At 46.1% G+C, this 12,496-nt stretch overlaps 1 protein-coding gene across 1 annotated transcript in view; it reads right to left on the reverse strand.

Moving 5' to 3' along the window:
* The window catches only part of fut8b (fucosyltransferase 8b (alpha (1,6) fucosyltransferase)), a 79,256-nt gene that overhangs the window by 37,746 nt on the left and 29,014 nt on the right, over window positions 1–12,496 (reverse strand). The gene's annotated exons all lie outside the window — the stretch shown is intronic.

Below are 12,496 nucleotides of genomic sequence, written 5' to 3' on the forward strand. Positions count from 1 at the left end.
CAGTGCTGTCGAGGCAGGACAGGGATGTTCCACTTCCACGTCCTGCCGGCTTGCACATTACACACAAACACACTTGGTCCACACACAAACACACACACCCATGTCTCTTGAAAGCTCTCGCACACACACACACACACCGAGAGAAGCCACATCTGTTATTTCCCCAACAACCCACACAGCATTCTCGACCACAACCTGATACAACACATTTCCGACACTTTCCCACTCCCCCCCTACTATTATTGAAAGCCTGGCGGTTAATGGATTTGTTTAGAGACAACTAAATCCCACGAAGTTCTCCTCAAGTATTTTTCTCCTTCCTGTGAGCTCGCTGCCTCCCTCGATGCCTACGTGACAGAATGCCACATTGTCAAGGTGATACTGTGAGATCAATGGAACAGGGAGAAGGAAAAAAAAATCCCTGGATCATCACATCCCTTCATCTCAAAGCAGTGGGGGAGACGGAGATGGACTCGTGCCGGGTTTATGAAGAAACCTTTGCTGTCAACTCCTCTACGAAGCCCTACCACGCAACCGGGACCAGTCGTGCGATGAAATGAAGACTGGCAGGGGCGTGTGCGCCACATCCAAGTGTGTGTGTGTGTGTGTGCTATCATCTTCGAGTATGTACCGCGGCACACTGGAATTATATCAGGTATCTTAGACTTTAGGAGAGTAGTGGTGGTGTGGTGGGGATGAGTGACGTGCTGCTGTTTCTCTGGTGTTTCTGCCTGAGAGTGTTCAAGACACAGAAGAGTGTTCCTGCTCCTCCTGGCAGAACAGGACTGGGTAACCTGTAGCTCATCATGTTTGCCATGGCACAATATTTGTTATGTAGAACATAAAGGGTTCCGTGCTGTAATGACGTTCATGCTTCACTGGGTGCAAACCGCCCAGAATACAACAGCTGAGATCACTAAAACAATGAGGAGTAAACTATTCCCCTTTCATTTCTTATTGAGTGATATGGGATTTGTGAAATCTGTGCAGTCGCCGCTTCCTCGTCCGTGCTCCTGTTGTGACTAACCTGGGTTGACACGAGGGTGGCTCCTCTTTATTCATGCAGCACGAGGATGTGCTGAGCTGTGTTTTATTATGGAAAATAAGAGCTGTGAGAGGGCGGCACTCCACCAGCTCTGCACAACTGGGACCCCAGTAAAAAGCAGGCTGCAACAACTCTCGTCACTATATTTGATGAGCCATAATGATGTTTGTGCTCAACAAACTAAAAACATATAAATATAAAAGAGTTGGATGAGGCACGCAACTGCAACCAAGTAGGAAATGGGTTCTGGATTTACTTGAAAGTCAAGTCACGCTAATTATACATTACTAGCATAGTATATTAGAGAAAATTACGCATGTCCAAAATCTCTGCTCACCCACACCAGTATCTTTTTATTACACGGGCTGATTGGACCTGGTCAGGATGAAAATGTCTCGACCGATGGCGAAAATTTATGATGACACAAAACTGTAAGTACCAGCAGGAATGAAACTGCTCAACAAGTCGTACCCCCACAAACGGGTGATAAAAACTTAACAGGAGAGTGGAGCTGTCAGTCAAACCCAATATAGTCAACACCAGCATAGTCCTAATGGTTTACCTGGTACACTGCCAAAGCTAAGAATGCAAAAATTTGCTGTGTACGTAACTATAACACTGTCACACAAAACAGGGCCGTGCAATATAGCATATTGTACGACTATAAAAAAAACGTTTTTTACTCCATTGTGCTGCAAATCAAATCTTAATTCTTTACAGTAAAATGTGTCATCATTTGGATGGCAGGTTTTCTGTTGTTCCACACAACATGGATGCAGGATGGAAATCTGCATGAAGGTAACACAAATACAAAAATGCCGGAAAGTGAATGTGACTCAAAAACGGGATTTTGAACCACCTCAAAAAGGTACAAATCCTGAAGGAGGACTACTTTTTCTATGACAATTATCAACTCCAGTTGATGGGTTCCGAAAACGAGAGGAGTGAGGTTTTACTGTTCATCTTCAATACGCCTTTCAGCTCGGCCTTGGCTGTGATAAAGTCGCAAAGACGCAGGGAAACACGATCCCGGCCCCTCATTCAACAGCTTGAGATTGCTGCGTTGTAACTAAAAGAATGAGGAGACATCTATCGAGCCCTGTGTCAGCAGAACGTGGTCTTATTAAAGAGAAAGGGATACTCGACTACAAATTATTCCACTGATAACGATTTGGCAGTGTAATATTCCACCAGAGATACGGTAGCAAGGGAACCAAACGCTGATATTTGCATTTTCTCGAAAACTCTCACATCTGCCCTCGAGTTGCCGTGAACACAGGGCTACATACATGATACAAATTACAATAATGTCAAAGTTCCCTATTGTGGCGTGATCGTTTCTAAGTTGTGCCGGTGACAGATGTGCTGACAGAGGATGTTAGAGAAATTGTTCATATAGTACCTCTTTTTTATTCCTCTTTCTTCCAAGTAAAGTGGAAATATGATTGCCAAGCCTAAGCTACTCAAGACAAAATGAAATACGTGCCTGCTTCCTCTAGTACTTTATGGGTGGAGGGAATAAGTAGGCCTATGCGGTTCAGAAATTGGACCACTCATCTGCACCACCTACACACTCACTCCCCAAATATTGCCCTCAACCTCGAGTTTCCGACATCATCACTCAGCATCTTTGCCCTTCACGGTGACCTTCACGGCTCGGAGGGCAGAGGCTGGCGTGGTACAGGTGGGACTACGGGGCGACCTGTCAGCGCTGCCACAAAATGCCCCCGTGCCGCAGCAGCAGGCAGGAACCCGAGGCATCGGCACAGACGACCTCTTCTCACTGCTCAACGTGACTCAGGCCGAAGCAAAGGTCACATGTCAGCGGGTAGCGGTCTCCAGGCGGTGAGCACTGCGAGGAGGCCCACCACTGAAGGACAGCTCCTGTTATTCCAACACGGACGTTACAGGTGGAGGGCAACAGGAGGGGAGCCCGGAGGTGTACATGTAACGTGGTGACATAGACATGATGTGTTAGTGTGCGTGTCCGGAAACAAACAGAGGAGATCAGGAACAAATGAAATGCCAATGGGGAAAAAAAACAAAAAATGAAAAAAGGTGTTTACACATCTGTAGTTACAATGTTATCTAGTTGACACATGAAGCTGAATGTGACCTATGACTGTGGAGCAGATGATTATTTGGAAAGAAATAAAACCTTCCACCTCACCAAGGGGCAGCTCGCAGGTGTATAAATAACTGAAACATCAGCTGCCACAGGAATCTTTTAACCCCAACTCTCTCTGAGAAACACAAAGTCTTATTTAAAGCCATGAAGCAACACTCATTTTAACCTGATGGTTGCCTGGTGTGGAAAATGGTCACCGAGCAGCTTTACTCGTTATTTTCCCAGCTGGTCCGGGGTTCAAGCCAGTGACCTTTCAGCTTCTAGCCTTGTTCCCAAGGGATGGACCACACTACTATCAGGAGAACAAGGCTTTACACATTTCAACACTTCTGGAGACAAAAAAATATAAAATCAGGAGATGGCACTTAAAAACTGAGCAAAATGTATTTATTCCACAAAAAAGCAGCAACATGGGAAAACAACACAGATGCTTCAGGGAGAAGGACTGTATCCTGAAATGTTTGTTTCCTGCCATTTGCAACAAAAACATCACGATTAAATTTGGAGTGTGACTGCGTGATTTTTTGCAATATGACTATCAGCGAACATCTGACTCACTCAGCAGCAGAGTGCTCCATCTCCCAGCGCTCTCTTTTCGCTTCTCAGCTGGCTCAGAGCCGAGATGCGGAGACACCCTTCGCTTTTCGGGCTGCTCCAGTGTTTTATACACAGATGTGCGCCCTCACACACATGCAGGAGAGCAGTGAATATTTCATGAGCTGCTGTTTACTTTACAACATTTCGGAGCTGAATGTGCAGGAGTCCATTATCTTGGGCTAAATAGCAGAGTGGAAGCCTGGTGTGGGGGACAAGCCGGGGCAGAGAGAAGGCAGCAGAGGGATGCTGAGCCGAGAGAGTAAAACACATGACGTGCAAAGTGCAGAAAAATTACATCCTTTTTGTGACAATGGATTATTTATCTTTTCCATTATCTATACCGATTATCCTTTGAGGGTCTAGAAGGGGGGGGGGGGGGGGACATGCAGATTAACCCTAATCTGCATGTCTTTAAAAGAAGCTAGAGCACCCACAGAAAAGATGGGAGAACTCCACACAGAAAGACCCTGGCCAAACCCGGATTCAAACCGGGAACCTTCTTGCTGTGATGCAACAGACTGTAACAACTAGTGATGGGGGAAAAAGTCAATTCTGTTCAGTATCGCGATATTTTGCGCCCGCGATTATAATCGATACTGAAGCACAAAGTATTGCAATATTTAAAATTATATATGTAACAGCCCCTGGCTGGCAAAGCATGACGAGGAGAGTTTCAGAGTTTAAAAGATACCTAGTGTGTATGCGGAAAGGATGTTCTCCACTGCAGGAGATATAGTAACGGCCCAGAGGAGCACTTTAAAATATGAGCATGTTGACCAACTCTTTTTTCTGAACAAAAATGCCAATATTCCCAAATGAATTTAACATTTTGGGTCATGACCTTGCAGGTCTCAATTTGATTGAAGCTCTAGGTTACTCTTATTTATATGATTTAGCTCAGTGTTCATGTGAGAGGTCTCCTATTATTATATATACTATTGAATCGTCACATTTTTGCCAATTCCCACCCCTAGTAACAACATGCTGCTCTAAAAAATTGAACTGAAATTGAAATCAAGGGATTTATAGAATAGTATGTGCATTATTGGCACAGATAAGCGTTCTTTGAAACAGCATTCAGGACACCATACAAATATTTGTCAGCTCCTTTCAAAGAGGGTCTTGTTCTCAAAGAGTGACACACTTTCATCCTCTGGCACCAGCCGTCTGAGCAGCCATCCCTCTTGAGCACTAAAGCCCGCCCACCTCATCGCAACTTTGGGATTAAGTCTCGCAGAAGTGGCTAAAGGTCTCGGAGAAGTTCCAGCCATGCCACCGCTGAGCCCGCGGTAGCTTGGCATTCGGTATCAAAGCCGAGCACACAGCCTTTCCTTCAAGGTTATCTCTGTGGAGAATTCGCTGACAGCAGGATACACATGCACACGGAATCACACGTGCACACGCACACTCACACGGTGACACACAGATAGGCAAACTCAACCACACACACACACAAACAAACTCTTTGGCTCTGCTTCTATGTGTGTGTCTCTGTGTGTGAGGGAGGGAGGGGGTGCGATTTGTTTATGCTGATGGTTTATGCAAACAGGTTTATAATTGGGATGGAGGAACATGTGATTAGCAGTAAAAACACACCAATCATTCCTCTGTTTTATTACTTTTTATGCCCAAATAAAAATGTAGGCCTGTGCAAGGGCCACAGAAACCCAATGCGTCACCTGACGAGTGACAGCCTACCACGGAGCTTAGAGATGTGGTCAAGGACGGCATTGTAAATTCTCTGTGTCAGAGAGGGTCATTGAGAATGACTGGAAAAGAGCAAGAGCCAGTGCCACTCCAGCAGCTGCATGTATCATGCCTGGAGCACGAAGGACGTTAGGTGTCCAAGTGTGTGTGTGTCAGTGTGAGAAAGTAAGAGTAAGTGTTGATTCAGGCGTAGGAGAGTTGTAAGGAAATCTTGAAATGAAGCATCATCACAAATTGATCCTTTCCTTTTGCACAACAGCGCTGAAAAAAATATATTCCCCTGAGAAAGCCGCACAGAAACTTGTCCATCGTTATTCATAAGAAACAGAAAAGGTTTAACCACGTCGCTTGAGCTATATGGCTGCTCAGATCTACACCCAGGGACGCACACACTTCCTGTCTGTTCAGTTTCTCTTCCTCATAATGAGTCCCGATGACGGCTGACCTTTCCCGGCCGGGGGTGCCCGGGACGAGCCAGAGATGTGGAGGCAGTGGGGGAGGGAGGGTGTCGGGGGCGGGGGGGGGGACTTGTGGTGACCTCATACATAGGGTGCCAACCTTCATTCGGTCACTTAATGAGTGTTTGAATGCTCACGAGGAAAAGAGAGACTGAAAAGTAGGAACAGTAGAAGTATAAATCAGTCGCCAGGGAGGGAGAGGAGGAGGAATATGAGGACAGGGAGAGAGAGAGAGAGAGCAGCTACTGTTACACTGTGCTAAATTCTGTGATTTTTATCTTCTGAATATGCGGTGACGCATAATGCGATACGCCCAGATCCACTGAATATGGATTTTGCTCAGATTACAATCAGACCTTTGAAAGAAGACTTGGAAGTGGTCAGGCTCACATTGTGATAACAGTTCTATGTCATTTGGCTGCAGTCCACAATGAGCGCTACACGAGGGAAAAGGTTGCTTTAATGTTAGTGTGATAGTACAACAGGCATTTCCAGTTTAAACATCGGCTGCACGGCTGTGTTAACCAGTGATCAAATATCATGAATCACACGGAAATGGACTGTAACCACAGTTTGGCAGGAAGGTAAAGAGAGTGAAATCAGAAATGGCACCACATTGAGAACAGAGAGAAAGAATGTGCCAAAGCCGGCGGTGAAGGGGACACCAAACCACAGAGGAGGAGAGTGAGAAAAAATTGTCCTGATCTCCTGTTGCCGTCCTCCATTAAACCCAGGATTGAGCAAAACAGGGGGGGGTGGGGTTCGGCTACCTCTCGAGCAATCAGTTCCATTTCCAACACAATAGGCAGTGTACCATTCTCCTGAACACTACTTAACTCACTCATCTTCTGCGCCAGAATTTGCCGTCAGTGGTTAACTCCCATTATATCCTGGCTCAGGGCAAAAGTGCCCTCTCCAAGGCCAAGGATTAAATGATACAGCAATGGCTATGGAGGGGTAAAGATGGAGAGGAGAGCTGTGGCAGAAGAGAGCTAGGCAGCAGGAAGAGGAGAAGGGAAGAGAAAAGGGACAAGAATGCCCAGACAGAGAAAAGCTCCAAGAAAAAAATAGTCATAGAAAGAGAGAGGGGAAAAAAGGAAAAAGTGGGAGCCAGGGAGGTGGTAATCAGAAGAAAGATGGCGGCTGTAGATGCAGAGACAGAGGGAGAGAATGAAGAGTGTTCCCCCCCCAGGGGCTCGAGTCCTGACTAATACAGAGGAGGAGTTCTATAAACAGCAATAACACACAGCTCCCACCGATTCATCGTTCTCTGCTACATTACCTCCATTCTCGTCTTCAACCTTTAGCTCTTTTGCTCTGTGACCTTAAATCCCCCAGACTGCCAAAACACGTCAGCATTAACAAGTGACAGATTTATTCATCCTCTGCTGGGCCTCAAAACCGTGCCTTTTCCAAGACAGGGGAGGAAAAAAATATCCGGCAGCTTGATTGCGAGATAACTTCCGAAGCATTTGTTCCAACAATTGCTTTCATCTTGGGGGGAAAAAAAAAAGCACCATTCCAAACCTTTTGAAATGTCATCCATTCTACGCTGGCTCCGTCCTCGCATAAATGTGTTTAAAGACGTTGCTGCAGATGCTGAAAACAACTCGGCAGTTCAAAGTCAGGACGTCACCTCAGATGGTGAAGTCGCCAACTCTCAGCTGTGGACTTCTCTGCATCGACTTCACCCCCGTGTCTCTTCTTCCTTTTGAGTTTCCTCCAGGTGCTCTCGCAATCCAAAGACATGTGAGATGAAATGAAACCCTGGAAATTGCCCACAGCTGCGTGCACTGGCCTGTCTGTGTTGACCTTGTGATGGACTGGCGACTGGCGTGAATAAATGTTGAAGCGGACTACGAAATTAATAATTGACAAGTTGAGATGGGTGCTTTTGTGCCGCGCTCCCGCCTGACTGCATCTTTTCGCGGCTGCGCCTCTGTCCTTCTTTCAACTCTCTGCTCGACTCCCTTTTGCTTGATTTTGGTTGCTGGCTTCATCTCAATTTTACTTTTCCTCATCTTTACAGATTTTTGTTAGAGCTTGACATTTAAACCCAAATCCACTGGGACCCGCCTAGAATAGACTTGAGTAAGCTTGCACTGAATTTTCCATTTAATTGCTTTGCTTTGGGTCAGGATTTGTTTGAAAATGTTAAAATACACTTTACCTCACTTGATGATGAGACATAACTGAGCGATGATGGGAGTAGACAGATATTGCTGGATTTTGGGCTGGCTTGTGCCCAATTTCGAAGATCTCAGTTTTTTTTCACATAATAAGCTTTGTTTTACACCACTCTTTCCTTTGTCTTCGTTCTTTCCTGCTTCTTCCCTGTCCCTCCACAGAAGCATCCTGCATGCGTCACAACAAAAGCCATATTGACAGAGCTCCTCGTCGCAGTCGGGTTGTGTTTTCTGCTCTGGGTCCATACTTGTTTGTTCGCCTGACTTCTCCTCTGTCTCCTCGACTCTGGCTCTACATCTGACACTGTGTGTGTCTGCTGAGCCCATCAGCTTCCACTTGAATACCCCTTCAGCTTGATGTGACCTGTTTACCAGTCTGTCCTAGTCAATGACTAATTCATAGTTAATGTTTGGAACGTATAGATGTGTCACAGCTCCATGTGTGGACCTTCATTTGGAAGGAGATACAGCACTGCAGCAATGGCTGACATGATTTTATTTAAGCGTTTCAACAAGGGTTTATTCTGGTGTTGTGGGAAAACAATCCTGTCATCAAGAATGAAGTGATTCTGCTTCGCTTGAGAGGCTGTTCACATTCACTGCGTTCAGCCTTGACTCGCTTGACTTGGGTACACCATAGGTTGTTAGCGTAATGAAACTGGCAATTACAGGCTACTGTGGCTTTTCATAACCACAGGCTTTTTTTAGAGTAGTCATTCGGGCTTGGCCTTAAATGGTACAACTATGCATTCCTCTGGAGTAAAATAAAGAAGACACAAGAATCACCGGGAAGAAAAAGGGGAAACTTCACCTCTGGAGGAAGAAATTTCCGAAATGCGATTAAAGAGAAATACTGGCACACGGTTTTCCCTGACCCCCAATTAAAGGATCCTGAGAAAACCGCCTCCTCTCCACACAGCCTGCCACTAACCAGGACCTGTTGCTCAAATCACATTAACTAACAGCAGATGAAAGAACTCAATACACAGAGTGCCGGGCAGTGCTATCGCCGAGCTGATGCAATCACCTTTTACTGCTGCGTCTCTCACAAAGGAATATAGGGAAATAAATATCACACATCACCTCAAACGGGAATATTTCTTCACACGCCTTCCTTCTATATCCTGTGCAGGCACCACTGAGGCCTTATTAGGACTTAGTCGAGCCAGAGCAGGAGTTTACACAATGTGACTTTGTAAACGCTTAAAGTGAAGGGAGAGACTAAACACTTCAACTGCTGGCAGAACATTGTGATCCAACTGGGAGCAGCTGCATCCTTGATTCAATAACACACCGACAACACAGTGCCTGCCCCCCCCCCCCCGCCCTTCCAGTTGCAAAGATTAGTGGAGAGACAACCTGTGGGGACATTGACTGTAGCTCTCCTTCACTGCGCACTAGGACGTTACGTGTCAGCCATGTTGTACACCTCCGATATGATCGCGGTGTTACATGTAATGTTGCCTTTCACAATGGTGCTGACACGAGTCTAGACAGCACAGGGAAGTCCATCAATCTTCCTTGCTTCGATTGTTCCTTCTTCTGTTTGTTGCTTACTCAGTTCCCCTGTGCAATAATTTGGGCTTTCACCCCCTCACTTTCTCGCAGCCTCTATTCTCCAGGTCTGCGCCCGGCTACTGTGCACAGCTGTCATGTGTCTGGTGAAAGCGGTGTGACTGACAGTCATTGTTCAAGATTGAATATGCATTTCTCCCTCCAGGACTGATGCATGCCAAATGAAGGACATTCCCCTGATTGATGGCATCTATTTATAATGGACCTCTCTATTTTTTTTTGCTCCCATTTCACACTCTCTCTCTATTTTCTACTTCTGCCATGGTGACCTTTAACAGGCCCAGAACAACTCTCCACAACTGGGTAAACAGAGGGAGCTGAACTTGAATTCCGAAACCAGTTATAGGGAATATCTTACAGTACCCTCAACTTTCCATTAAGGCGCCGAAATATTTCAGCCTTTTTTTCTAGAAATTATGCATGGGCACTGGGACAGAGGGGGAAGAGTACTCCTGTGCACCAAGGTTAGATCACAAACATAATCAATAATGCACAGCCTATTGTGTTTCGGCACTGCACTCAGCTCAGTTCCATTCAACTAAGTTCATAGTGCCTGACAGACCAGGCCGGTGTCAACAGTCAACAGTCCAGACGAAGGAGGAACAGTGAGGAAGGGTTGAAAGGGGGGCGATGGCCTGAGCAGATGAGGGAGGACGTAGGTGGACTTGGCAGGAGAACGAGTCCCAGAGGGAGAGCCTGTTTTCCATTTGTGCGGATGATGTTTGTGCGTCGTTGAACTTGAGCTGCATCCACCAGAAGGGGCGGTGGATGATGATGATGACAATTATAAATCGAAAAAGACAGCCATGTTCTCCAGTGTACTGACATTAAAATAAATTCCTATTCATTTCATTTGATGTTTACTACTAAAAGTGAAGCCTGCCTTTGCCTCTTCTCATTCCCGAGCCCTGTTGGTGTGGCTCTTGAATACTTACCCCATGCAAACCTATCGATACCGGTCAAGCCGAGCAACGAAATGCTTCCGCGCTGTTTAATCTGCGCCTCAGGCAGCATCGATGGCTTCATCTTCAACTCAGCAAACCAAAATTCTGGCGTGTGAAAAATGCAATCAACACAACAGCAAGTCATCCAGATTCTCTCCCTCATACAGATTATTGTTTATGGGCCCTGTGAGTGCATTAAACTGCATATGAGTATCCATACAACATCTGAATCCACACATTTATTAGCATATGGCAGACACAAGAGTTGTAACCATTGCTCTTCATGAAGGCCATGGAATGGGCATGTTGACAAACAGGCAATTCCATGTTATTGCTTCTATATTACCTTGTTACACGGACTGCTTGTGCGTCCGTCTATGAATTATTGATCTGCTGATGTAATGAAAACACAATTAACAGGCACCATGATATCTCGCTGCCACTGCACACAGGATATGAGGGTGTGTATAGATCTCTTATCACTGATAACCATGGACCATCTGGAAGCCACTAAAACATGAGCTCATAGAACGAACTGAGCCGTGAAATGCATTCGCTAAATTTCTCTGATGTGAACTAAATAAACTAAAAATGACAAGCAGGGTTTTGTTTTTGTAACTTGAGATAAAAGTTGTTCTCATTTGATTGTGTTTGAAGATACTGCGGCTAACATGCTCCAATTCTAACAACCGAGAAAAAGCCAATCACATCCCTGCACAAACATGATCCTGGTGAACCACACAGACCTGCATGGCGCATCTCGAACGCATTAATCTTAACTACGCTCAACTAGCATTGATTTAGAATGAAGGATGCTAGCTGGACCCCGTGTGCTTGTGTGTGTCAGTAATGGTATAGTTCAGTCTTGGTCTGTCCGCAGGCAAAAATCTTCTTTCCCCCTACGCTCCCTTCTTGCCTCCTCAGTCTGTCGAATCGGATCCTCCCAGTGTGTCCACTGTGGTGTCTGCTTCTGTTCCCCTTCCTGTCAGCGAGCTGAGGGCCAGCAGAGGGGAACGGGCTGCCAGCGCCTTGGCCTGGTTGCCTGGCTCCCCACCGCCTAGTCATTACTGCTGGCTAACAAGCAGAGAGCAGGGGACGTCTGCGGCTGCTCTTCCCCTTAACTAACAAAGAGAGAGACCTCACGGGTAACAGTGGCAGAGGCAGCGGCAGCAGCAGCGGCAGCAGCACAGAGGCACAGGCTCCTGCTGGACCCATAATGGTGCTTTCTCATTATATGCTGTCTACTGGAAACAAGATGTACACGCTGGGCTACAGGTCCTTTCAACTAGGCATTGTACGAGGAGGATGGGTGGAAATGGAGGAACATTATGTATACAACCTGTCACATGCCAGTGCTTTGAATTATCTTTACATGGTGTGTGTGTGTTCCATACATGTGTTCTCTGTCATCTTACGTACGCTGGATGTTTAAATGCACTGCGTTAATGTCATCTTATATTTTTGTTGGTGCCAGGGATGTCAGACTAAATTCCTCGGAGGAGGAGGGGGACAACAAATGAGTCTGACTTGATTGGATTTGATTTCGGTGGCTTCGCCGGAGCCGGGGGTGACACTGGAAGGGAGGGGGTGACTGGACTTACAGAGCCCGAGTGTACTCAAGCATACAAGGAAACCAATGCACAGGCGCACAAGCTCACAAGACAATCATCCAAAACACACACACACACACACACCCACACACACACACACACACACACAAGAGTCTCACTGTGTATTCTTTAAGATCAACAAACTCATGGTGTTTGCAGCATTTCCCGGTTGATCTGAATGACACAGGGACCGATGCATGGGGAATGTTTGTTAACGACTTTAAACTACCCCCAAATCCTCAGTCC

Source organism: Limanda limanda, chromosome 18 (genome assembly GCF_963576545.1).
Source record: "Limanda limanda chromosome 18, fLimLim1.1, whole genome shotgun sequence".
In the NCBI taxonomy this organism is placed as follows: domain Eukaryota; kingdom Metazoa; phylum Chordata; class Actinopteri; order Pleuronectiformes; family Pleuronectidae; genus Limanda; species Limanda limanda.